At 39.5% G+C, this 24,741-nt stretch overlaps 1 protein-coding gene across 6 annotated transcripts in view; it reads left to right on the forward strand.

Annotated features, from left to right (window-relative positions):
- LOC109918263 (Krueppel-like factor 3) overlaps nt 1-24,741 on the forward strand; it is a 74,510-nt gene that overhangs the window by 16,073 nt on the left and 33,696 nt on the right. For 2 of the 6 annotated variants that reach the window (XM_048597731.1, XM_048597741.1), the window contains one exon: nt 8,120-8,251. The exons of 3 other annotated variants lie outside the window; for them this stretch is intronic. The gene's annotated coding sequence lies outside the window, so the exon portion shown is untranslated. Of the gene's footprint in view, nt 1-8,119; nt 8,252-18,160; nt 18,335-24,741 lie in introns of those variants that run through there. One more of the 6 variants, XM_048597747.1, reaches the window with a different exon arrangement.

The raw sequence follows: 24,741 nt of genomic DNA on the forward strand, positions 1-24,741 counted from the left end.
ACCTTGTTGTCTCGGATTCTCCAGCATCTGCAGTTCCTACTATCTCTGATTCGGAATTACTTTGTGCAGCTGCTTTATGAAACAGAATGTCTAGTGTTGCAGCAAAAGCCCAAGAGTGCTCAGAACCTACCAAAAGACCTCTTCCACAATTAACAGTTTTCAGCAATTATCAGTCAAACATACAAGTAACACCATTATATTATATCATGGTAATATGAATGATATGTCCATTAATTTGGAAATGCTGAGCAACTGAATTTTGAAAAGATTCAAAAACCATTCCAGTGAAAACAACAGGACATCTGAAGACAAGATTCATCACCAATCGAATGTAATTAAAATCTATGCTAAGTTACAAACATAAAACCATGCCAAAAATCAAGTTCCATTTCCGCATATCCACGATAACAGTTTGGATGGATGAAAATTGAGTGAAGTTGTAGATCGATAATGTGTGGAATAGGCTTTCTGGTAGCCTGTGCAAAGATCACAGTACGGGACAGGTATAGATGCTGTCTAAGAGGTGCCTCTTAAGGAATAGCACCCAAACTGCATTTATACCATGGGTCTTATGTCCATTGTTCAATCTTTGGATATATGACTCCACAAGCTATTCAAACATCCCATTCACACCAAATTGGTAGAAAACATATTTTCACAAAGCATGGACATATGCATGCTGCCCCATTTGATGTTTTGTGTTGGTTTTAATCAGCAAATCAAAGGATGCTGTTAATACAGAAATCAGACAATTCAAAAATATAGAATACAAAATTCAGTGAAGTGGAAGATGTTTTGCTGTGGAGGATTTTTCTGAAACTGAAGGCACCACATCTGATCCAGATGATGCCACAGCCAAGATGATTTAAATGATTTTGATGAACTGTGTTTGATATCAAAGATAATGAATTGGATGGGTTTTAAAATGTTTTCAATGTGGATAATGGTAAAATTGTCAAATTAATTCATTCAAAAAATGTCACACAGGTTTGAGTTGAGTTACCGGTGTTTTGGTTTTTATTTTAACATTGTCATTCTGAAATCACCTGTACCCACATTGGAGTATACTCAAATGTATAAGTTGAGTCCTTTTCTTTTGTAGCTTTTTTTAGAGCCTTCAAAGATTAGCTTGTATAACACAGTCTATGGTAGTTCTTTAAGATCTGATGAAGTGTCCCTCACTGAAATATTACTGTTTAATTTTTCTCTTTCTCAGATGGTGGTGAAATTACAGAATATTTTCAATATTTAATGTTTAATCACCACTTACACGTAAGGTGGCCTGTAATGTAAGCATTTGCCTGTATTTACAATTTGTGTACTTCCCACAACTTCATACATTATTTTAATAAAACTAGGAAATATCTCTTATTTCACTAATGGGGTTGCGTACATCAGGCAGTGGATTTAAAAAAAAGATTCAAGCTTTTTTTTCTGTTGTTGTGTAGAATTCATTTTGAAATAGTTAATGATAGAATAGTAACAAGTGTCACTGGTAGTTCAGAAGGTCAATGTTTCAGTTTTTAATCAGGCAATTATGTAATATTAAAATTATCAAATTTCATTCAATCATCTTGACTTGATTTGAACTGAGTATTCCAACAGAGGTCAGCATGCTGATTTGAAAGCCATATAATCCATCAGAATTGGAAGTAAATTGTTTTGGCAAAAGAATATACACATCAAACAAGAATTGTGTAAAATATTGTTGACTAAGTTTTATTTGTGGTATTATTTAATGACCTACTGATGAAAATGTTAGAATCTGTAACCTCCAACCACATTTGTAATCAAACAGAAGCACACATTATGCAACCCGATTTTATAATGTAGAAATGTTAGCCCTCTAGTATGGAGTTGTGTTCTTGTCCCAAGCAGAAGTATGGGTTTGAGACAGGAAACCAGACAGCAGTCTGCTCCGATAAGGGAGGGTATTGTCTGAGGGAGTTGGCTCAAGAGCAGTCCCCAGAGATTTTTTGGGTGGGAAAGGATGGCTGACAGGATACCACATGTAAAGCTGCCTAATATTCTACTCTACAGCTGGCTGTTTTTACTTAAGTGACTAATGGAAAAAGTCTGCATAGATTTAGAACGTCACTTTGTCTTGCATTTTGTTGTATAATTTCGTCATAAATGTATTCATTTCAGTGTTTGTTTGCACTTGGTTATAATTTGTTTCAGTCATCCACAGAAACAACTATTTTGAAAATATATGGACAAATAAGAAAATTTAGTAAATCTAGATCTACTCTTGTTCAGTTACAGCTGCTATTCTCAGTAAATCAAATTGAATATGTGTGTATTTCTGTGGCAGCAGAGTATGTAGTTGACAGCTTTGTGAATTTGTCTGCATTTATTAGAGTAAAATCATTAATATCTTTTCTCTGCTTGTAATCCCGCCCCTCAGCTGTCTGTTTCATAACCTGCACTACCACTGCAAATCCTCTCTACTCAGAAGATGGGACATAAGACATAGGAGCAGATAGTAAGGAGTTTTGGTTTGGCGGGTAAGGGAAAAGGGGGAAGCAGCGAAAGGCAGCTGAACTGATAATCCTTTTCTAAGTGACAAAGAAGTCCATGAGTTCCTGTACCTGGTGGTGAGAAAAGTTAGAATTAGGAGAGATCAGTTTAAGCAATGGGTAATAAAAGCTGGGAACCTATCATTCCCTGGATCAGTAACTGAATTTGGCAAAAGTTAGAATTGATATCCCTAATAGCATGTTAATTTATCTCAGCATAAATTCCTTTGTTAAATGGGTTGTTTCTTTGCAAAACAGTATTTCAATTGTTTTGCCTTCCTGTAAATGTTATTGAACTTGTTGAAAAAACTGTTAGTTTGGACAAGAGATTCCTGGACCTTAATAGACTTTCATTAATCTGTATGATCCATATGACTTAATGAGTTATACGAATCATAGAATCATGTTTTATAATTTGACAAAATTTCTCAAGTCTTATTGTTATTGAAGGGAAATTAGGCCAATTTTGTACGATGTGCACTTTTGGTAAATACTTCACCAAGTGAGATTTGATCTCGGAGAATTGAAGGTGAAACTATAGTTTAGGCTGAGAAATTATTTATCAGAAAATGTTCTTGTTTCTACAAAGACTTTCACGAAATATCACATTTGCTTTCATTTTATGTTAACTGATAAGTTTCACAAGTGTCACTTCACTGTTCAAAGATGATTGATTATTCAATTAGAATAATAAGAACATAAGAACATAAGATCATAAGACATAGGAGCAGAAATTAGGCCATTCGGCCCACTGAGTCTGCTCCGCCATTCAATCATGGCTGATAAGTTCCTCAACCCCATTCTCCTGCTTTCTCCCCATAACCCTTGATAATCAAGAACCTATCTATCTCAGTTTTAAATGTACTCAATGACCTGGCCTCCCCAGCCTTCTGTGGCAGTGAATTCCATAGATTCACCACTCTTTGGCTGATGTAGTTTCTTCTTATCTCCATTCTAAAAGGGCTTCCCTTTACTCTAAGGCTGTGCCCTCGGATTCTAGACTGTCGTACCAGTGGAAGCATCTTCCCAACATCCACTTTGTCCAGGCCATTCAGTATTCTGTAAGTTTCAATTAGATCCCTCCGTCTAAACTCCAATGAGTATAGTTCCAGAGTCCTCAAACGTTCCTCATGTGTTAAGCCTTCCATTCCTGGGACCGTTCTTGTGAACCTCCTCTGAACCCGCTCCAGGACCAGTACATCCTTCCTGAGATATGGGGCCCAAAACTGCACGCAATGCTCCAAACGTGGCCTGACCAGAGCCTTTTAAAGCCTCAGTAGTACATCCCTCTCAAAATAAATGCCAACATTGTATTTGCCTTCCTGACAACTGACTCAACCTGCAAGTTTACCTTGAGAGAATCCTAGACTAGAACTCCCAAGCCTTTTTGCACTTCAGACTTCTGAATTTTTCTCCCCATTTAGAAAATAGTCCATGCTTTTATTCTTCTTACCAAAGTGCATGACCTCTCACTTTCCCACCTTGTACTCCATCTGCCACTTTGCCCACTCTGCTAACCTGGGGAAGTCCTTCTGCAGCCTCGCCACCTCCTCAATACTACCTGTCCCTCCACCTATCTTTGTATCGTCTGCAAACTTAGCCAGAATGCCTACAGTTCCTTCATCGAGATCATTAATGTACAAAGTGAAAAGTTGTGGTCCCAGCACTGACCCTTGTGGAACACCACTTGTCACCAGCTGCCATCCTGAGAAAGACCCTTTTATCCCCACTCTCTGCTTTCTGCCAGACAGCCAACCTTCTATCCACGCTAGCAACTTGCCTCTAACACCATGGGCTCTTATCTTACTCAGCATCCTCATGTGTCGCACCTTATCAAAAGCCTTCTTGAAGCCCAGGTAGATAACATTCATTGGCTCTTCTTGGTCTAACCTGCTCGTTACTTCATCAAAGAATTCTAGCAGATTTGTCAGGCATGACCTCCCCTTGATGAAACCATGCTGACTTTGCCCTATTTTACTATACACTTGCAAATATTCAGCAATCTCATCCTTTACAATGGACTCCAAAATCTTACCCACAACTGAGGTTAGGCTAATCAGCCTATAATTTTCCATCTTTTGCCTTACTCCCTTTTTAAACAGGGGTGTCACATTAACCATTTTCCAGTCCTCTGGGACCCTCCTTGACTCTAGTGATTCCTGAAAGATCACCATTAACGCTTCCACTATCTCTACAAATATCTCCTTTAGAACATCTGGTCCAGGTGATTTGTCCACCTTCAGGCCAATTAGTTTCGCTAGCACCTTTTCCTTGGTGATGGCCACCATACTCAGCTCTGCCCCCTGACTCTCTTGAATTTTTGGGATATTACTCGTGTCTTCCACCGTGAAGACTGACACAAAGTAATTATTCAGTTCCTTCAGAATGCAAGGAAGCTCCTGAAAATAACCACGTTTCAAATAAGAGACTTCTCTTTGGAGTGTGCTTTTTTTATCCTGTGTGCTGATTGTCGGTGAACTTGTATGGAATTGACTGCATTATCAAGTTCTTTATTATGTATTATATTTGGTACATTAAAGATAAAGTTGGACAGAGACTTACCAGACCATAGGGCTGCTCTCTATTAGAGAGTGGTGGTTTAACCTGAGGCTCACCATACCTTGTGTGAGGAGAGAGGTTGAGAAGGAGAATCCTTCATGGTAACCTCAGCTGGTGTGGGAATTGAACCCATACTGTTGGCATCAATCTGCATCGCAAGCCAGACGACCAGCCATGCTTAAGGAAGATATGATTGATGTTTTGTTTTTGTTTAGACTCTATAATTGAATTTTAGTGGTAAGAAGGATTTGCTGGTGTGCAGCAAGTTTTTCTCTCCCCCACCACCTGACTAAACTGTAGTTATTTATGTGGCTCAATTGACTAATGCCCTTGTACAATTGTACAGTTTATTGGCTTTGCCGCCTCATCCACCTCATTTGCATACTGAAGTGGTTGCTTGGTTTCACTATGCGGGAATGGGCGGATTACGTTTCTAAATTTCTGTCTTGTTTGGACAAGTTAAACAGCCTGATGAAGAGCCATGGGGCTGGGTGTGGAAAGGCAGGAACGTAGAGTGCCACAGAAACATTTATTAACAGAAGAAAAGGTGGATTGTTTGCTTGCATTAATTGCACTTGACATTATACTTTCCGATTGGTTTTGTTGTGAAAGAGAAGTGGAAACATAACGTGAGCCAGTGCTGTTTTCTTCAGCATGCAGTAGTGTTTCCAATGGAAGTCAGCAAGTTCTCTCTTAAAACAGTGAGCAGTAATAAACAGTTTAAAACATCATTCCTTATCATAGTGAGATAAAGTTCATAATATTGTTCGGCTAGATTTCAGATATTTAAATCCAGGAAAGACTATTGCAAAAACCAGGAACTGAAAGGAGATTTAGGGTCGAGGGAAGGGGCGTGCAGTTTTAAAGGAAACATACCATTTAGAAAAAAATGTTCTTGTTGACCCTTTACTGACATGAGGCAATGTTGTAAATATAAAATGCACCACCCCACCAAACTGCACGTGGTATCGTTGTAATGAAAAAGCTTTTGTTTTGTGACTCCAGTCCTTATTTAAACAATAGGTCTCCTAAGCAATTCATCACAAAGGAGGAGGTTTCATAACAAACGCCAATGAACTACCAGGGGTCCAAAGAAATAGGGTAATGAGTGGAAGGGGTGAATCAATTGGGATAAATTTACTTTGTTTCAGAAAAGCAATTCTTAATAGCATTAAAAAGCTGCAGTGAAATTGAGACAATAAATTGACCATAGAAAACTATAACCAGGATCGTATCAACAATATTGGAACTATCCTGTGTTAAACTGGAACATCTGGTTAGCTTATTCCAAGTCATTCAGATGTACTGTGATCTCTGTTATAACAGACGTAGTTTATGTCTCCCTCAGTAATCGAGAAAATAGAAACCTTATAAGGAAACCACCTCTAAAATACAGCCAGTTGCTAAAGATAACTTTTTCAAAAAAAAGCCTGTGATCTAAAGGGTGTATTAATAGAGGGAGGAGTGGGAGTTCTGTCTTCTACTTTCCTGTAAAAATCAGTTTAACATATTTTAAATGACCAAACTTTGCATAAATGTCTTAGCTTGACCAAATCCAGTTCCTTGAAGTGGTCACAGTTTAAAAAAATCCTATCCCTCAATATACCTATGGAATTAAACTGCTTATTGACAAGACTGTGTGAAGTTTCACTCTCCCACTTTAACATCATGATCCATTATCCAATTTTCACAAGATCGGAAAGCTAGTTAGTAGTAATTTGTTGTTTAATACACGCAGTTTAACTGTGAACCACTGAAATCCATTACTTTTTGGGGAAGTAAATATGAACTAATCAACTGGTATTTTCACTGGTAAGCAAAAAAAGGAAGAACAAGAGAAATGTTAAATTAATTCTCTTTTTTTGTTACTAGGGGAATTTTACTTAGTTTTGAAAGTAGGGAATGACTTAATTAAATTCTGCATCCCCTGGCGAATCAAACAGGAATATAAATACTCCTTTGATGTTAGGGACATTTGTATTGCAATATTTACAGATGAAATCAAAAGGGATCTGTTTGCTTATTGTTCCCTTTCCACCATCACCCACCCTCTTCCATCCCAAATCAAAGGGAGCAACAATGAAATGTAATCAGTCAAATTAGGTTTGTGATGTTTAAAATGGTATGAAAGATTTAAAGTTTAGTAATCCATTTTCAAATATTGCTCCTGCAGTTTGCAATTCTCATTATTGTCAATTTGGAATATAAACTCAATGTCCAAACCTAATCCTATGGAGCAAAAGCCTCTAAATCAGATTGCGCAAATTGAATTCTTATTCCTTCTTGCATGAATCCTCCTTCAAAATTGTTTATTGCAAATATTTCACTTTAACTGCTGGAAAAGAAGTGCAGTGGCAATGTCTTTATAATGTCAAAGTAAGAGGATGAAATGTGGAAGTGGATTAGCATTTGGTGCATGATGTTTCACAAGGCAATGTGAAGACAAGGACTAAAGGTTCAGAATAATGTATCAAATGTGGCTTAGTTGATAGTCAGAAGGTTACTGGTTTAGGTTCTGCTTCAGGACTTGAGCACATATCAAAGCAGATACTCCAGTGCAATACTGATGGGAGTAGTGCTGGACTGATAATATGCTGAAACGGTTGAAATCTTAAACCAAAGTTGAAGAAGAGCTAGGCAGCTATTTCTTGTCAATGTTTGTCCCTGAATCAATATAAAAAAAAAGTTTACCTGCTCAAAATCACATTGCAATTTGGTAGGTGCTCACTATGTGCATTGTCAAAAGTCACATGACACCAGGTATAGTCCCAATAGATTTATTTAAAATTACAAGCTTTCAAAGCACTGCTGTTTTGTCAGGTGAAAACCCTTTTGACTTGACTTTGTCCACCCCAGTCCAACATCTCCACATCATGGCTATTATGTGCATTGTGGCTGCTGCTTTTTCTATTTTGCACCAGTGAGTACATTTCAAAAGACATTACTTCGTAGGCGATGAAGTACTTTGAGACTTCCTGTTGTTGGGAAGATGCTATATAAATGCAAGTCTTTCTTTCTTTAAATGAATCTGTTTTCCCCAGAGGCTCGCCTGAAACAAAATCAGCCCAACATCAGTTCGTTCCTTTGAGTTTTAAAATACATTTGTGGCAGCTTCAATAACCGTTCATTGGAAGACCTGGACGCATTTCTTGTACTCGTCCTTTTTGTAAAAGGTCAGTCACAGTAAACAGTAAACTTTTGATCCTGGTGGTGAAAAAAACCGACTTTGTCAGTTGCTGCACCGTACACTGACACATCATGTTGCTATTGTTGTATAGCCAAGAGGTCACTTAAGCTCGTGACACTGGTATGTTCAGCATTAGCAGCACAAATGAGTATTGTTTGGCAGTGTGGAAATCCTACTTTAATACAGTGCCTTTCATTTATGGATTCTAATATAAAGTATGTTTTGATTTTTCTTGATATTTAAAGCAGATATTGTACACAAGAGAAACACTGCTGGATATTAAGACCATATATTGCTACCAAATAATGGTAAAAGCAGGAATAATTTGCACCTGAATAGAGCATGATCAAAACCAGGTAAACAATTGGCCTAAATCATTGGGGAGTTAGTGACTCAGCAAGTATGAAAGTTTCAAAACAATCATTTCTGTAATCGTATATTCTGCTAATCATTAAACAATGAAAATGAATCATCGGTATATAAACAAATCATTTAAATACACTTAACTAAGGACTTATACATTTTATTTTGAGCTTCTTCTACAGAATGATATCATAGTCAGCCTCCCATCTTCCACCCTTGTAAACTTGAGCTTATTCAAAACCTCTGCTGCCTCTCCCTTAACTCGCAGCAAGCCCGGTTCATTCACATCCCTTTGTGTGCTGATCTATATTGATTTGCAGTCTAGCAATGCCTTGATTTTAAAAATCTCACACTTGTTTTCAAATCCTTCTATGGGTTCACCCATTGCTGTTTCTGTAAACTCCTTCAGCTCTATAACTCTTCAAGATATTGATACTCTTCCAATTCTGGCCTCTTGCACATCCTTGATTTTCATCCCTCCATCATTGCCAGCTATGCCTTCACCTGTCTGGGGCACCCTTTTTTTTACAAAAAGGTCCTCTTTTATGTTATCTCTCAATATATGTCATTGTTACTTTTGATTACATTCCAGTAAACATAAGATCAAAAGAAATAGGAGCATAAGTAGGCCATTTGGCCCACTGAGCCTGCAGTATCATTCAGTAAGATTATGGCTGATGTGATTGTGGAGTTAATTCTACTTTCTGCATAACCTTTGACTCCCTCACTGAGCAAAAACCTAACCCAGCCTTGAATATGTTCAGCGATCCAGCCTTAGCAGCTTTCTGTGGAAGAGAATTCCAAAGACTAATTTTTGCCCCCCAGAGAAAGGAAATTCCTTCCTGTGTCCATCTTAAATGGGAAATCCCTCACTTTTAAACTCCCACTGGAGAAACATTCACTCAACACCCACAATTTCCAAATCTCCAGCATCTGTGATGCTGTCTTAGAATTGGATATTTTCAAATAAGATCACCTCTCAGTCTGCCAATCTTCAATGAGGATAAGCCCAACTTGTTTGATCTTTCTCAGTAAACCCCTACTCTGAACTACTAGGAGACCAAATGCATAGCCAGTCCTCTAGATGCGGTCTCAATGATGCGCTGTACTAATACTTTGTTGCAAAGGGAATGGAATGTTGAAGTAACAAAGACCAACAATCCATTTGTCTCCCAAATCATCTTTTTGTGATCCATGTAGAGGGACACCCAGATACTTCCATGCCATAGAAATAATATTTTTCTGATATCCTGAGCATCTGAGAAATGTCATTTTGCCTCACTCTCCCTTCCCAACTGACTCACCCCACTACTGTCTCCATCATGCAAAGACTCATGTCAAAAGTGCTAACTTGTAACAACTGACTCCCCCAATTATTTTCAAAAGAATACTGCAGGTTACACAACAGGGAACTAACACCAGCAACAGTTGAGGAAAGCTGAAATGGGAACAACTGTAGCTCAGAATTTGCCCTGTCCATTGATGACAAGTGGCTGCTCAAATACATGCCTCAATAGCTCCACTTTGGTTTGTGTTGGTTAACAATGACTTAGACATTTAAGTGACACACTTGCAAGCAATGGTACTGTCTGAGAAAGTTCTACAAAGACAATCGTACAAACCCTCACCATTGGCAGTTAGACAGATTCTACACTGGGAAGAGGTGAGTTTAAAGCTTGAAGAGAAATGGTCCTTGTTGTGTTAATTAATTTATTGCCAGCATTGTTTTGAGGACCAGGATCTGGCAAATTGATGTGTGTGTCAAGTAAAATACCACACCCAAACCTGACTGGAGAGTGGTGACATCAGAAGATAAATATATTAATTGGCTGTAGAGTAAGATTGGCAATGAGTAAATTTAATCACAACATCCTGGCATGTGGGTGTACCTGGGCACTTTGGTACAACATCATTCTTCTTGTGTCACATTCTTGGTGTCAGACAGTGAAGGTGGGAAAGACACATAACAGGGTCTGAATGAACCAATCCCACTACCCCAAGTACAACTACAGGGCGAATCAATCCAAAAATCATTGGATACTGGAGAAGTAACAGCAGATGAGAAAAACTGCTATTGTGATAGCCCTATTAAAAAGAGAGGGAGGCAAAAAGCAGGTTACTGTTGGCCGATTAGCCTGTCATCTATTTTGGGAAAGGTATTGGAATCCATTATTAAGGAAATAATAGCAGAATGTTTAGAAAAATCATAATCTAGTCAAGTAGAGTCAGCAAATGTGCTTCACTAATTTATTAGAATTTTCAGAGGAAGTCTCAACCAGAGTAGGTAGAGGGAAAACCAGTAGATGTGTTGTATTTGGACTTCCATTCAACCAGGTGCTTCACAAAACATTAAGTCATGAGGTAGGATTTTGGAGATAGTATGTTGGCATGGATAGAGAATTAGCACATGGGCAGGAAACGGTGGCAACCTGCAACCACTGGGGTTCCACAGGGAACAGTGCTGGGACTACAACTGTTTACAATCTCTATTAATTACTTGGAGAAAGAAAGTGAATGTACTGTAGCTAAATTTGCAGAAGACACAAAAGTAGGTAGAAAGGCAAGTTTTGAGATGGATACAAACAGTTGATAGAGAAATATTGATAGGTAGGTGGTATTTAGGCAAAAAGTTGGCAAATAGAGTATAATGTGAGAAAGTATGAAGTTGCTCCCTGTTGAGCCTTGATTGCTTGTCTTGCATTTGTCTGACAAACCTCAGAGTTTTTTGAGGAGGTGACAAAGGTGTTGGGCAGAAGCTAGCCAATGAATGCTATTTATATGGAAGTCTTTTGATAAAGTCCCAAACAAAAGACCACTAGCTGAGGTGGAAGCTAATGGAATTGAGTCCAAATTACTGATGTGTATAGGAAATTAGTTGAGTGGCAGGAAACAGTTGGAATAAGGATAAGTACCTCAAATTGTCGGGAGGTGACTCGTGGAATCCAGCAGGGATCTGTGTTGGGCCTCAATTACTCACGGTATTCATTACCGATTTGGATAATGGCATAAAAAGTCAAATATCTAAATTTGCTGATGATCCAAAATTAGGTAGCATTGTAGACAGCGTTAACAGCATAAAATTACAACAGGATGTTGATACATTAGGTGAATGGGAGAAGTTGTGGCAGATGTATTTTAGTATAAGTCAGTGTGAGGTTATCTATTTGAGACAAAAATAATAGATCAAGATATATTTTATGAGTCACAATGTTAAATACAGCAAATGTCCAATGATATTTAGGGGTTCAGATGCATATCTCTTTAAAATGCTATGAAAAGGTGCAGATAATAGTCAAAAAGGCTGATAGAATGCTGGCCTTGTGTCTAAAGGGATGCACAGTTATGCTGCAGTTATACAAAACCCTGGTTAGACCACATTTAGCGTTCTGTGAGCAGATCTGTGCACTGCACCTTAGGAGGGATGTTGTGGCCCTGAAGAAAGCTCAATGCAGGTTTACAAGGACGATGCCTGCACTTCCAAGATTATGTAATGAGGAGACATAGACAAATTAGGCCTTTATTCTCCAAAAAATAGAAGGTTAAGGGGTGATCTAATCACGGTTATCAGGATATTAATAGGGAAAGACAGGGTAGATAAAGATAAACTATTTCCACTGGTTGAAGAATTAGGGCCAGGCCATTCAGGAGAGATGGTAGAAACAAGTCCTACATGCAAAGAGTAGTGGAGGTTTGGAACTCTCTTCCTTAAACGGCAATTGATGCTAATTCAATTGTTAAATACAAATCTGAGATAGAAATTTTTATTAAACAGGGATATCAAAGCATATGGGCCCAGGTCAGGCACATGGAGTTGGACCAAAGATCAGCCAGAATCCTATTGAATGGCAGAGCAGGCTTGAGGGGCTGAATGGCCTACTCCTATTCCTATGTTTCTATAATTATTTTGGAAGGGAGAACAAAAGAACAGAATAATATTTAAATGGGGAAAAATATGCAGACAGCTGCAACACAAGGGGATTTGACAGCGCTGGTACATGAAACACAGAAAGCTAGCACACGGGTGCAGCAGGTAATCAGGAAGGCTAATGGAATGTTGGCCCTTATTTCATGGGGTTGGATTATAAGAGTAGGGAAGTCTCATTACAACCCTGTACAAGGTGCTGGTGAGACACATCTGGAGTTCTGTGAGCAGTTCTAGGCCCCTTATTTGGCGAAAGGTATAATTTCATTGGAGGCAGTTTAGAGAAGGTTCAATAGGATGATCCCTGGGATAGAGGGATTGTCTTATGCGAAAAGGCTACTCAGGTTGGGACTCTACTCACTGGAGTTTAGAAGAATTAGAGGTGATCTCAGTGAAACGTAAAGGATTCTTAAGAGGCTTGACAGGGTAAATGATGAGAGGATGTTTCCATCCATAGGAGAGTTTAGGACCAGAGGACATAGTCTCAGAATAAGGGGGTGCCAATTTAAGTCTGAGATGAGGATTAATATCTTCTCTGAGTTGAGAGTCTTTGCAACTCCTTGCCACGGAGAGCTGTGGGGGCCGAGTCCTTGTGTATATTTGATCAGTAGCGGAATCAAATGGTTATGGGAATGGGCAGGAAAGTGGGTATGAGGAATGTCAGATCAGCCATGATCCTATTGAATGGCGGGGCCAAACAGCTTACTCGTGTTGCTTTTTTTTATGGTCTTAACCACTAATGTGCAATTTTTAGTTGCCAATGCCTCCTATTTGCGCAATTGGCTGTGGAATGGGTTATGACAATGGTGGAATGTCAATGACAAAAATATTACAACAAACAACAGAGGAAACAAAGACTGGATTTTCAAACATTGCCAGATGCCTCCACAGTTTTTGGAAAAAGTTGCTTGTCAGAAATTGTCAGCCACTTTGATAGTGTACTACTCGACAACTCCCTGGTTAATGTAGCACAGGTGCTTCTCAGCTTCCTGAAATGATTCAAAGGCACAGTATTTGAGGTCTGGCTGTCACGTTAATTGTCATGTTCATGTCAACTGTGACAATGGACAGTATTCGCAAAACTTCATGATGAATTTGCCAAAGGTGCTGAAAGGCTTCCTTAAAGAGAGGCAGCTATCAAGGTGGGGCAAGTCGGGGGTCCAAGACATTTCTTCTGGAAAGAGAAGGAAACAGTACGGTGGACAGATAAAAATGATCTGCATTCTTACCATATCCAATTGTGAATGGTAATGGATATTTAAAGAGCTACCCAGTGAAGATTCCATTAAAATCCCGTTCTCATTGGTGGAGTCCAATCTTTAGCCAATTTAGTTCATTCCGCCTGATATCAAACTATGGCTGTGTGCAGCGGATACAGCAAAAACAATGGGGACTTACAGTAACCCAACTCTTGTGCTAAATACTTGTGTTCCAGAACTAGCCATGTCCCAAGCCAACCTGTTTCAGTGCAGCTACAACATTAGCATCCTCCCAATAATGTGAAAAATTGCCTCAGATGTCCTATCCACAAAAATCAGGGCAAATCAAATCAAGCTAACTACAACCCTATCCGTTTTCTCTCAGTTATCAGCAAAGCAATGGAAGATGTCATCTGCACTACCATGTACTATCAAGTGGCACTCAATAATGACCTTGTCATTGGTGCTCAGTTTGAGTTCCACAATGGCCACTTGGCTTCAGACCACATTGTAAGCCTGGTCCAAATAGAATCACAGAAGCATTGCTATGCAGAAGGAGTCCCGCCAGCCAATTGTAGACAAACATCGACAAAAGAGCTGAATTCCAGCAATGAAATGAGAGTGACTACTCTTGACATCAAGGCAACATTTGACTGTGTGGCACAGAGGAACTCTAGGAAAATTGGCATTAGTTAGCAGTTTACTGCTGAATAAGTGTAACTTGATACACTCAGTAAGACCTCTCATCACTTTGATGATTGCGAGCAGACCAGGGTGATGATTTATCGGGATTTCATCTATCCTGTTTTCTGTGGACAGGGCATAACTCAGTTTGGCACATTCTAAGGTTCACGACTACTTATTGAGAGAAACATTAAAGCTTGGAGCAGCTCCACAAAGATCCAAATGCCCCATCTCAGGCCTTCCTGCCATAGGACACTGAGGGTATGAAAACAGGAGAACAGCGTTGACATGTAATTACCTTTCCAAACAGTAACCATAAATACCAATGTAGTCAGTGACAAACCATACTAAAAACAAACTGATTTGTTTTGTACTTTGTCATGTAATGTACTTTTATTAATTGTATGAATACAGTATGTTTTTGGAAAAGCAGTTCCACATAGTCCAATAAGTGCTACTGTTATAGCACTGCTGAAACAACTTGGTTAAAAATGCACTTCAATGCTTATCTTCAGGATTCACTTTCTTCACTAGTGGCACATTGTGGCTTCTACATGTACCAGTATAAAGTGCACTGCAGCAACTCACTGTAGCTCCTTTCTTCCCAATCCTATGATCTCTACTGACTGAAAGGCCAAGTGCAGCTGTCACACAGGCACATCATTGATAGACTGGTTTGGGGTTGGCGGGGTAAGCTGGGGATGACAAGGAGGGCTCAGGAGCCAGGGAGAGCGTGGAAGGTTGACAGAGGGAGGACGGCCTCCAAGCTCCTGGGCCTTCCTTGTTGGCATACCTCCCCTGTACCTCCCAGTCCTTGGCTCTTGGGCTATCCTTCCCTTCTCATTCCAGGAATGTCCCACCATCCCTGTCCCATGTCCAGCATCCTTCTCTCCACTTCAAAATTACACTTACTTCCTTGCACATATGCAGTAATATATTTGCCCATGACGTCACGTGTAAAGTCTACGTGATGGTGTTAGTGCTTGGAACCAAAGAGTGTGCATGTGAAGTTGCCTGCATTCATCAGTATCAGCAAATACTGCCTCACCTATATTGCTACTCCTTCAGTTTTGCTGAGTCAGAGTCACGGAATTGCTTTCTTAACAGCGCTATGGATGTACCTTCACAACATGGATTGCTGTTGTTTAAGAAGGAGGATCACCATCACAATCCCAAGGGCCATGAGAAATGGACAATAAATTGAGATTTCCAAAACCTATGAATGATAAAACAAGCATAGTCTGATCCAAAGTGCTGACAGGAGCTTTTAGATCAGTGTTTTTGTGTACAAACTTACACTAATCGAGGACGTGACATATAACCTAGGAATTGTCCATAAATTTATTCAAACGTTGCAGTTAGGTATTGAGAGTCTTTCATAGTCATATGATTTCCATGCTTATAATTTTGTCATTTGCATCAACTGCATGTGAATGGTGCATTACCAGTACACTGACATGGGTTTGGGTCAAAAAGACCATATTGCAGTGAAAGAATAGGTAAAAGAATGCAAATGGTCATTTCACACAATGGGCTATGCACTACTGGGGCTGAGATTGAAGAATGTTCTAGGGTGGATGGAACATCAGCCCACATCTGACCATCCCATGCTGGTTTGGGATTACTCCACACTGATGCCAGACTGAGAACTTGAGTTCATACTGGTGTCAGGCAAGGTTTCCAAACAGCAGTACAAGTGATTAGCTAGCTGCTTGTATCATGAAGCCTAATAGTGTAATTTTTATAAACAAAATCCTTAACCAGAACAAAACATTTTTGAGCACCAAGACCAACCATTTGGCCTACCACGTCTCTGCTGGATTTTAAGCTCCATCTGAGTCTCCTCCCACCTTACTTCAGCATATGTTATCAGGTATGACCTGATCCTATCAAAATATCAATAGTATGTCAGAGTTTGTGTGGACTTTCTACCTATAAGAATTTACCTTTGGAAATAGTAATATAAAACAATGGGGAAAGAAAAGACAAAATTCCAGACTTGGATCCAACCTGCCATTAACCTACCTTTCACATTTTTAGCGATTCAAATAGACTGCAGCCCTAACATCAAGAGTATGAACAGTGAATAGCTAAAAAATATACATCATTAGACGATTATATAATCAGAAAAACTGAAGCTAATGCACCAGAGTATGTTGTACAAGATGCACTGCAGCTCTTTACCACAACTTCTCTGACAGTACCTTCTGAATCTCCGTCATCAACCACATTGAAGGAGAAAGGCAGCATGAGAACTTCTTCAGATTGAACTGGGCTCCTGTCTATCTCTGTTTTTGTGCCCATTAAATGGGCTTTAAATATTGTGGTTGAGCTGCATAAAACTTTGCACAATATAAGGTCAGTTTTGATCTTAATTACTTTTGCATTTGAGAGTAACTTGATTACAGCCACACCTATTGTCTTCTAATGTTTTGAAACTTCATTTTGAATATATTGCCTGAGGTTTTGGCTTGATGATATCTGTCATCTTCTGTCGCCATGCAAATGATATTGAAATTGTAAAACCCTCCACCCTAAGCAAATATTTTAGAGGTCATTTGTTAAATCTCCTTCTGTTTAACACAGTGAAACATGGGCATCATCTCCTTGTTCATGTATGTTAGGTAGTGTTTATCATGGATTACTGTTATAACCTAATACTGGAGGGCAAATGTATCAATAAATGTGTTTTACCTGTTAAGGAAAAGTAACTCAGAGATCAGATGAGAGAAATCATACGAAGTAATAAATTATAGCATGGGCTGCTTTACAATCTTAGAGTCTGATATCATTGACCAAGTTTTATTAGGGCTGTTTAGAAGGATGTTTGAGATATGCATGTAATCTACAAGATAATATCATCGCTATCCCTGTCCCACCTAAGCTTCTCTGATTCATGCAAACATCTTTGTGCATTCGCTGGCTTGATGGGAGGATATAATGTGATGCACACAAACCACTTTACACTGTTCAATTGACATTTGTGTATTAGAATCATAGAGATGTACAGCATGAAAACAGACCCTTCAGTCCAACTCGTTCATGCTGACCAGCTATCCTAAATAAATCCAGTCCAATTTGCCAGCATTTGGCCCATAACCCTCTAAACACTTGCTACGTATATACCCATCCAAATGCCTTTTAAATGTTGTAATTGTACCAGCCTTCACCACATTGTCTGGCAGCTCATTTCGTACACACACCACCCTCTGCATGACACAGTTGCCCGTTAGGTCCCTTTTAAATCTTTCCCCTTTCACCTTAAAACCTATGCCCTCTACTTTTGGACTTCCCCATCCCAAGGAAAAGACCTTGGTTATTCATCCTGTCCATGCTCCACATAATTTTATAAATCTCTATAAGGTCATCCCTCAGACTCTGAAGCTCCAGGGAAAATAGCCCCAGCCTATGTAGCCTCTCCCTACAGGTCAAATCCTCCAACCTTGGAAACATTTGTGGAACATACACAGCTTTGATAATTTTGATTTCCCTAAATGGTAAATATCTTTTCTTAACTTACTCACACAACAGCAAAATTTTTTTCATTTTAACCTGAGACAACCTTGTTGCACCATGTTTGCCCCTCCCCAATATCCATTTGCTTTGCAGGGGAGGGAGTGAGGGAATGCTTGTGTCTAACTATAATGATATATTATATATTTTATATATATCCTGGAGTGAAGTCACCATGGCTGCTGCTGAGTTAACAGGGTCTCTGTCCAGAGGAGACCCAAATGTACATCATCCAAAGATGGTTGGCCTTAATGCAAGTGTCCAGCCCTCTTGGCTCAAAGTAACAGGGAAGAGAAAAATCCCGGAAATGGCCTACAGCCAAAGACAGAGCAAGAAGTTGATTGGAATTGGCCTTTGTCCTATTACAGAAAAAGGAGTTAGCTGTTTGGTGAGTCTCTGGTGAATGTTCATGGTATTTTCTTTCTAAGACTTTAGTATAGTACAGTATACGCATTGGTGGTAAAGTTAATGAAATATGTCAAAGGCAACATAAGTAAGTGAATAACATAATTAAAACTCATTAAGGATGGCCCAACAGGTAATGTGTGAAGGTTGCTGTATGTGGGAGCACCTGGATGCCACTGTGATCCAGGCCAAACACATTTGCGCTGAGTATTTAAATTGTGGGCAGCTTTGGCTCACAGCTTGAGTTAGAAACTGAACTATCAGCACTGTGATGCATTAAGGAGGGGGATGGTTACCTGGAATCTTTTTTTTACCAGGAGGCAGCCTCACAACTTAGGATAGAGGCTTCTGAGAGCGTCAGTGGTCAGGGAGAGGTGGGTGCGATAGTGAACGAAGCAGGTAAGGGAGCTTAGAAGGCAGGAGTGGCAGTCTCTGTGACTGCCCAATAGGCTTGAGTGTCTCTCAATCTGTTTATCTAAAAACCGGGGCTGCAGGTTGGATGAGCAATCTGACTATGTGACAGGTAGCCATTCAAGTGAGGGGAGTAACAGAAATGTATTAATAGTAGTCATAATACAGTAAGGGTTGACATCGTTCTCACCTGATGGTTGTGCTGTCTGCCTGGTGCCACGGTTCGGGACATCTGCTCAGGGCCTGTAAGGAACTTGCGGTGGGTGGGGTAGGATCCAATGGTCATGTTCCATGGAGGCACCAACAACATGGGTAGAATAGTTAAGAGGTTCCTCAAAGGGAGTATGAGAAGCTAGGCACTAAATTGAAAAGCAGAAGCTTGAAGTTATAATCTCTGGATTATTACCCAAGCTGCTTCTACATGGGTGTCAAGTACATAAAATTAAAAAGAATGAACACATAGCTCAAAAACTGGTGTGGAAAACATGGGTTCTGTTTTTGAGGGCATTTGGAACCCAGACCAGGAATGTGTGTGCTGGCATTGTCCACACCTGAACCACGATGAAGTCAGTTTTCTGGCAAACTGCATACCCAGGGAATTTGGTGGGGGAGCTGGTGGTTTAAACTAGGGCAGTGAAGGATCAAAAGTGGAAAGACGGGGTCAATCAAGGAGCAGAGACAAGGTGAGAGAGGGGAAAAAGTAATATAGGAAATGAGAGTCAGGGAATGGTATGAAGGGGTAATGAGAATAAACCTAGGAATACACCAACCATCAAGACCAGATGTTACAAAGATAACAAAAAGATAAGACTAGACTTTTAACTTTTTTCTTTTTATTTTGAACTCTTCTAATTTCTATTCTGTGTGTATATTTGTGTTACTGTTCCTTCTCATGTTTAGTAACTAATAAACTTACCCTTCTGTTAACTTGAGAGCCTGGTTAAATTGGTTCTTTATGTCCTACAGATTTATCTCCAAGTATGTGACTATGTAAGTTGCCCTAAATTGCTTTTCCTGCAATCCTCCACTGTCACATTTGCTATCAAGTAGTGTTCCAATTTTTTTTTACATACTGGCTATGGCCCTTCTCTAATATCTAAGATCATGTCGGTACAGAAAGTAGTAACAGAAATTTCTTGCTGGCCTGCAAGCTGAGAATTCAGCCAGAACAGAATATGCCCCTCAGCAGGCAGCACCAGCACTGGTGGGGATTTATATTTGTCTGCAGCCTGGATGAAACCATTTCTTTGAGATGAGTCTCTCTGCTGCCAGGGGCACTAACAGTCCCCCATTTATACAACAGGATTATTGCCAGACTTGGTGTTGGGAATAAATGTGACTATGGCTTGTCGTCATAAAGCACAAGTGGACTATATCGCTTCGATTCGGAAAAAAGTTTACTAAAGGAGCTACATTTGTTAAAAACATGCAGCAATTGCTGCACAAAAAAATTTAAAATCTCCTGAATGCATATTTGAAAGCTGAAAAGAGAAAACGGCAAACTGGATTAATTTGACAATTAAATCTGATGGCTAAATTGAAATACTATCGTACTGGCCAAATTTTCATCTGCTTGAGGAGGAGCATTTGTTTTGTGAAAGGCTGAACTAGATTTCTTTTCCCCAGAGAAATCCATTTTCCTCTGCATTCCTGAAACCATGCTACTTTTTTGATGTCTTCTGTACCTCCTGTGTAAAATGCACATCAGCCTGCGATATTTTTGTTGGGGGCCCATGCATTTAGCAAACAGGATAAACATATACCTCATCTGCCAAATTGTGAAAGAGACCTTGTGCGCCAGTGATGGAGAACTGGCCTCCAACCACACATTCCATGGCAGACATTTTTGAGATGGCCATTGTTGTCTCCTCAAGCTCAGATGTCCTTCGGCATTTGGGCCCACACCTCACCTCAGTCCTCAGCAGTTCCTTCAGCTCCTGAAAGGCAAAGATGGAAAGGGTGAAGCGTAGGATCATCTAAGTACTGTATTTGGCAATAACTCGAAAGTGTCTCCCATGTCTTCTTCACCACTTTTCTCCATTCACGTGAGCATAAATCGTTTCACTTGGCCCAAGATACTTGCTCCTGTGGCACTGCGTAGTGTCACGTGCATTGTGTACACAAGAGGCCAGCTATGCTGCATGCAGCAAGGCTAGGCAGCATATATATACATATAGTGCAAAATCCAGGTCGCCTAAGGTGCTTGTCATGTTTCTTGGTGCTGTCCCAATACACTGGCCAACTTGCTGACCCCAACCAGACTGCAAGGTAGCCTGGGCCCCATTGCAAGTAGGATGTTCATGTGGGTCTCAACCTGATGCAGGAGGATCTCTGGGGAATGCTCCTTCCTGGTACCCCTGGCTGCTGTGAGTGTGAATCAACCAGGAATAAGCTAAGAGGAGACAGTTTTTTTTTATTCATTTACTGGATGTGGGAGTAGCTGGCTAGGCCAGCATTTATTGCCCGTCCCTAATTGCCCAGACGGCAGTTAAAAGTCAACTACATTGCTACGGGTCTGAAGTCACATGTAGGCCAGACCAAGTAAGGATGGCAGTTTCCCTCCCTTAAGAACATTAGTAAACCAGATAGGTTTTGCCGACAGTGGTTTCATGGCCATCATTAGATGCTTAATTCTACTTTTTTTTTAATTGAATTCAAATTCTACCATCTGTTATGGAGGGATTCAAACCTGGGTCCCCAGAATATTACCAAATGCTGTCATATGAGTCAGCATAAGAATGTTGTTTGCCTTCTGACGTCAGTGTAGTTCATATCATGCAAAACTCATGAGGGGTGATGTTGCTCTGTGTTACTGACACAGGTTTGGTGACCTAATCATCGCAAGGCTAATGAAAGGATGACCAGCCATGGCTAGATCTGAACTGATCTGTGCTGTTTGATACCTCACATGTGCCACAGTCTATACTCTGATACTACCTCTTGTGAAGTTGGACAATTTGAGATGTGAAAAGGCCGAGTCACATTTTGCAACTGAAGACAAAAATTCGGCTTCCTGTCATGTACAAATCATTGTACACTTTGCACCTCTGAAAGTGGCGTGATTTCTCAAGCAAAACTGCTGTAAATAAATGTAAAACAGACAATTGGCTTGCCAGATTATTTTCTGAAAGTTGTTGGTGCGAAGTGGTTGCTATTTTACTTTCCCTGGCCAAAGCTTTAACAGAAAATTGCACAGCCATGAGTGAAGAACTTAAAATTCTTGAATGTCTGATTATCATACATGTTTCTATTTACACAAACACACCAGTGAGCCACAATTATTTGTATTTTGTATGGTTCTACATTAGAATTGTCTAAAACTTCTCTGCACCAAGCAAGGTATCTATTTATTCAGGGATACATAAGCACTGCATGCTTATTTATTTCAAGGAAATTTATATGCAGTTAGCTTTAAGCATTGTGACAAAAGCCATATCAAATTCGAAGAACCTTCTGTTACATTTCTGGAAGGTATGTTCAGTTAATTGGAAGGCCATCACAGAATAAGTTTATATTGTCATGTTTATAGAACCAGAATCTTAAATAGCTCAACTATTATTTCATTTCCAAATAAATTTTGTAACTTAATATTTGCACCTGCTAACATGCATATTTACAACCCACAATTTGGGCTGAAATTTGTGAAAGCAAGGAATAGTGGTGAACAACATCTTCAGAAGAATGTGGAGACAGTGTCATGGAATATTTTTAAGATAGTGGTAGATAGGTATTTCTAAGGCAGGGGCTTAGGGTTACTGGGTAGCTGGGAATATGGAATACAAAACATAAACATACCAGCTATGATCTTTATACGTTGAATGGCATAGCAGGCTGAAGGGGCAGAATGATCTACTTTTGCTCCTATTTTGAATGTTTGTTTACACCATGTCGGATTATTTCTCCATTGACTTCAATGGAAAAGAAACGGGCACAGTGTAAAATGTGCTGCTGATTCTTCTTGGCCATTTTCCTGCTTTTTCAGCACGACTGACATTACATTTTGGTTCATACCCTTTAATCTACTCTAGTTCCATAGTTATTCGTTACCCAGTTGTACTTTGGCAAAACTTACTTTACTTCATTTCCCAAAACTGTGCTTCTAACATGGTCTTTTCCTGCCAGAAGCACACATTGGGATGTTTTTTAGTGAATGGAAAATCATGGGAGTCTACCAAGCATGGTAATTGTATGTGACAAGATGTGACTGTGTCTCAATTTTATGGATGAAAAGAAATGCAAGATAAAAAACAATGTATTGTTCAGTTGGGTTATATTTTTTGTGCTTCGTACATTTCCAATATTGATTTTCTGTGAATTATAGTACTATTTGTGTGTCCCTGATTGAGAATAGGTTTAGAGACAAACGGTTATGGCAAGGCAAACTATTAATCGAGCAAATAGACACAGTGTGGATGTTTTGTTATCTAGCTGACAATTTGATATGAATTCCTGGAATAGGTGGGTGGGAAACGAAAGGAGTGCCAACTGACATTTTTCCAAGGAGCCTTCAATGTCCTTCACAACAGGACTCACTCTGTCTTACAGCATATAAATCCTTTAAGTTAATGTCCACATCCTCTGTTTGCAATGGATCATGATCTGTTCGAGATATTGTAAATTGTGTATTGTTGAAACATTGATATTTCCTTTGAATCCTGTATGGAGAATTTACCCCATTGTTTGGATTCAGTGTTCCGTCTATCCCAACAGTCTGAGTTCAGAAACTTTTGCTGTAACTTGATAATTTGAGAATTGAAGTTGTGTTGTGTGAAAATCACAGCAAACACTAACACATTTGTTTGCCCGTTAATTTAACAAATGGTTTAAGGTTTTATTTTATGTCGGTTCGTGTCTTTGTCAAAATAATGGAGAGAGAAACTCCAGACAAGCATTTTCCCATTTCTTTAACTAAAATTTCACAGCATATCTTCAATTTTTTGTTTCAGATTTATTAAAAGCATATTCATGACTCCTTGGAATGTTATGTAGAAAGTGCTATATGCCGTTTGCTGTTTATGGCATTTATAACTGGTTCAGTATATGCAAGTCTTTATGTGGATCATTTATATTTTACTATTCTGCTCGTCACAAAATAATCTTCTTCCTGGTGCTTTCAGGTTGTGCAGGATTCCAACAGTGAAACTGTGCGGCAGATCCATTCAAAGTTTGTATGCCCCTGTGCTGTAAAGAACTTTCAGCAGAACTTGTTATGTTGTATTCTCAACGTACTAGTCCTGTGGGATATAGCACATCATCTGGCACAAGTTGCTGAGTCGCAACTTTCACTTCTGCTTCTGGGTCAAAGTGCCAGCAAGGGGAAAATATTATCACAGGTTGACCAGTCAGCTGATTGCTGCTGGAGAAAAAAAATGGCCAACTGGTATTTTCTACCAATGTCTTTATTGGGAATGGAAAAAGTCCATGAAGTGCAGACTGCTAAGGTGAATCTTTGCTTCTCCTGCACTGTTGCTGAAGGCAAATGGAATCAGTGGTGATATTGCAAGACAAATGAGTCCCACAGTATTTGTACATTACTAACTGAAGTAAGCAGTGTGTTCCAACTGTAACCTACCTTTCCCATGTCAGGACATGTTATGACCAATATTTGTTCCTCAACCAACATCCCAAAAGCAAATTAACTGATCATTAGCTAATTAACAGACAATATGGTTCCTGCATTACCTAAAATACAAAGGAGCGACACTTCAAAAAATACATTGTTGGTATAAATCAATTTGGAGTGTCCTGAGGTTGTGAATGGTGCTATACCAGTGAAAGTTCCTTTCCTTCCTTTAGATTTGATTTGTTTTTTCTCATAACTCTTTCATTTAGAATTAAATGTTAACCCAATCAGGGTGTAGCAAGTACAATTCTCACAGCTGTCTCTGGGACCTGCCAAGAGATTATATTTGAGATAGTAGGAACTACAGATGCTGGAAAACCTGAGATAACAAGGTGTAGAGCTGGATGAACACAGCA

This window comes from Rhincodon typus, chromosome 1, assembly GCF_021869965.1.
Source record: "Rhincodon typus isolate 14 chromosome 1, sRhiTyp1.1, whole genome shotgun sequence".
Lineage (NCBI taxonomy): Eukaryota > Metazoa > Chordata > Chondrichthyes > Orectolobiformes > Rhincodontidae > Rhincodon > Rhincodon typus.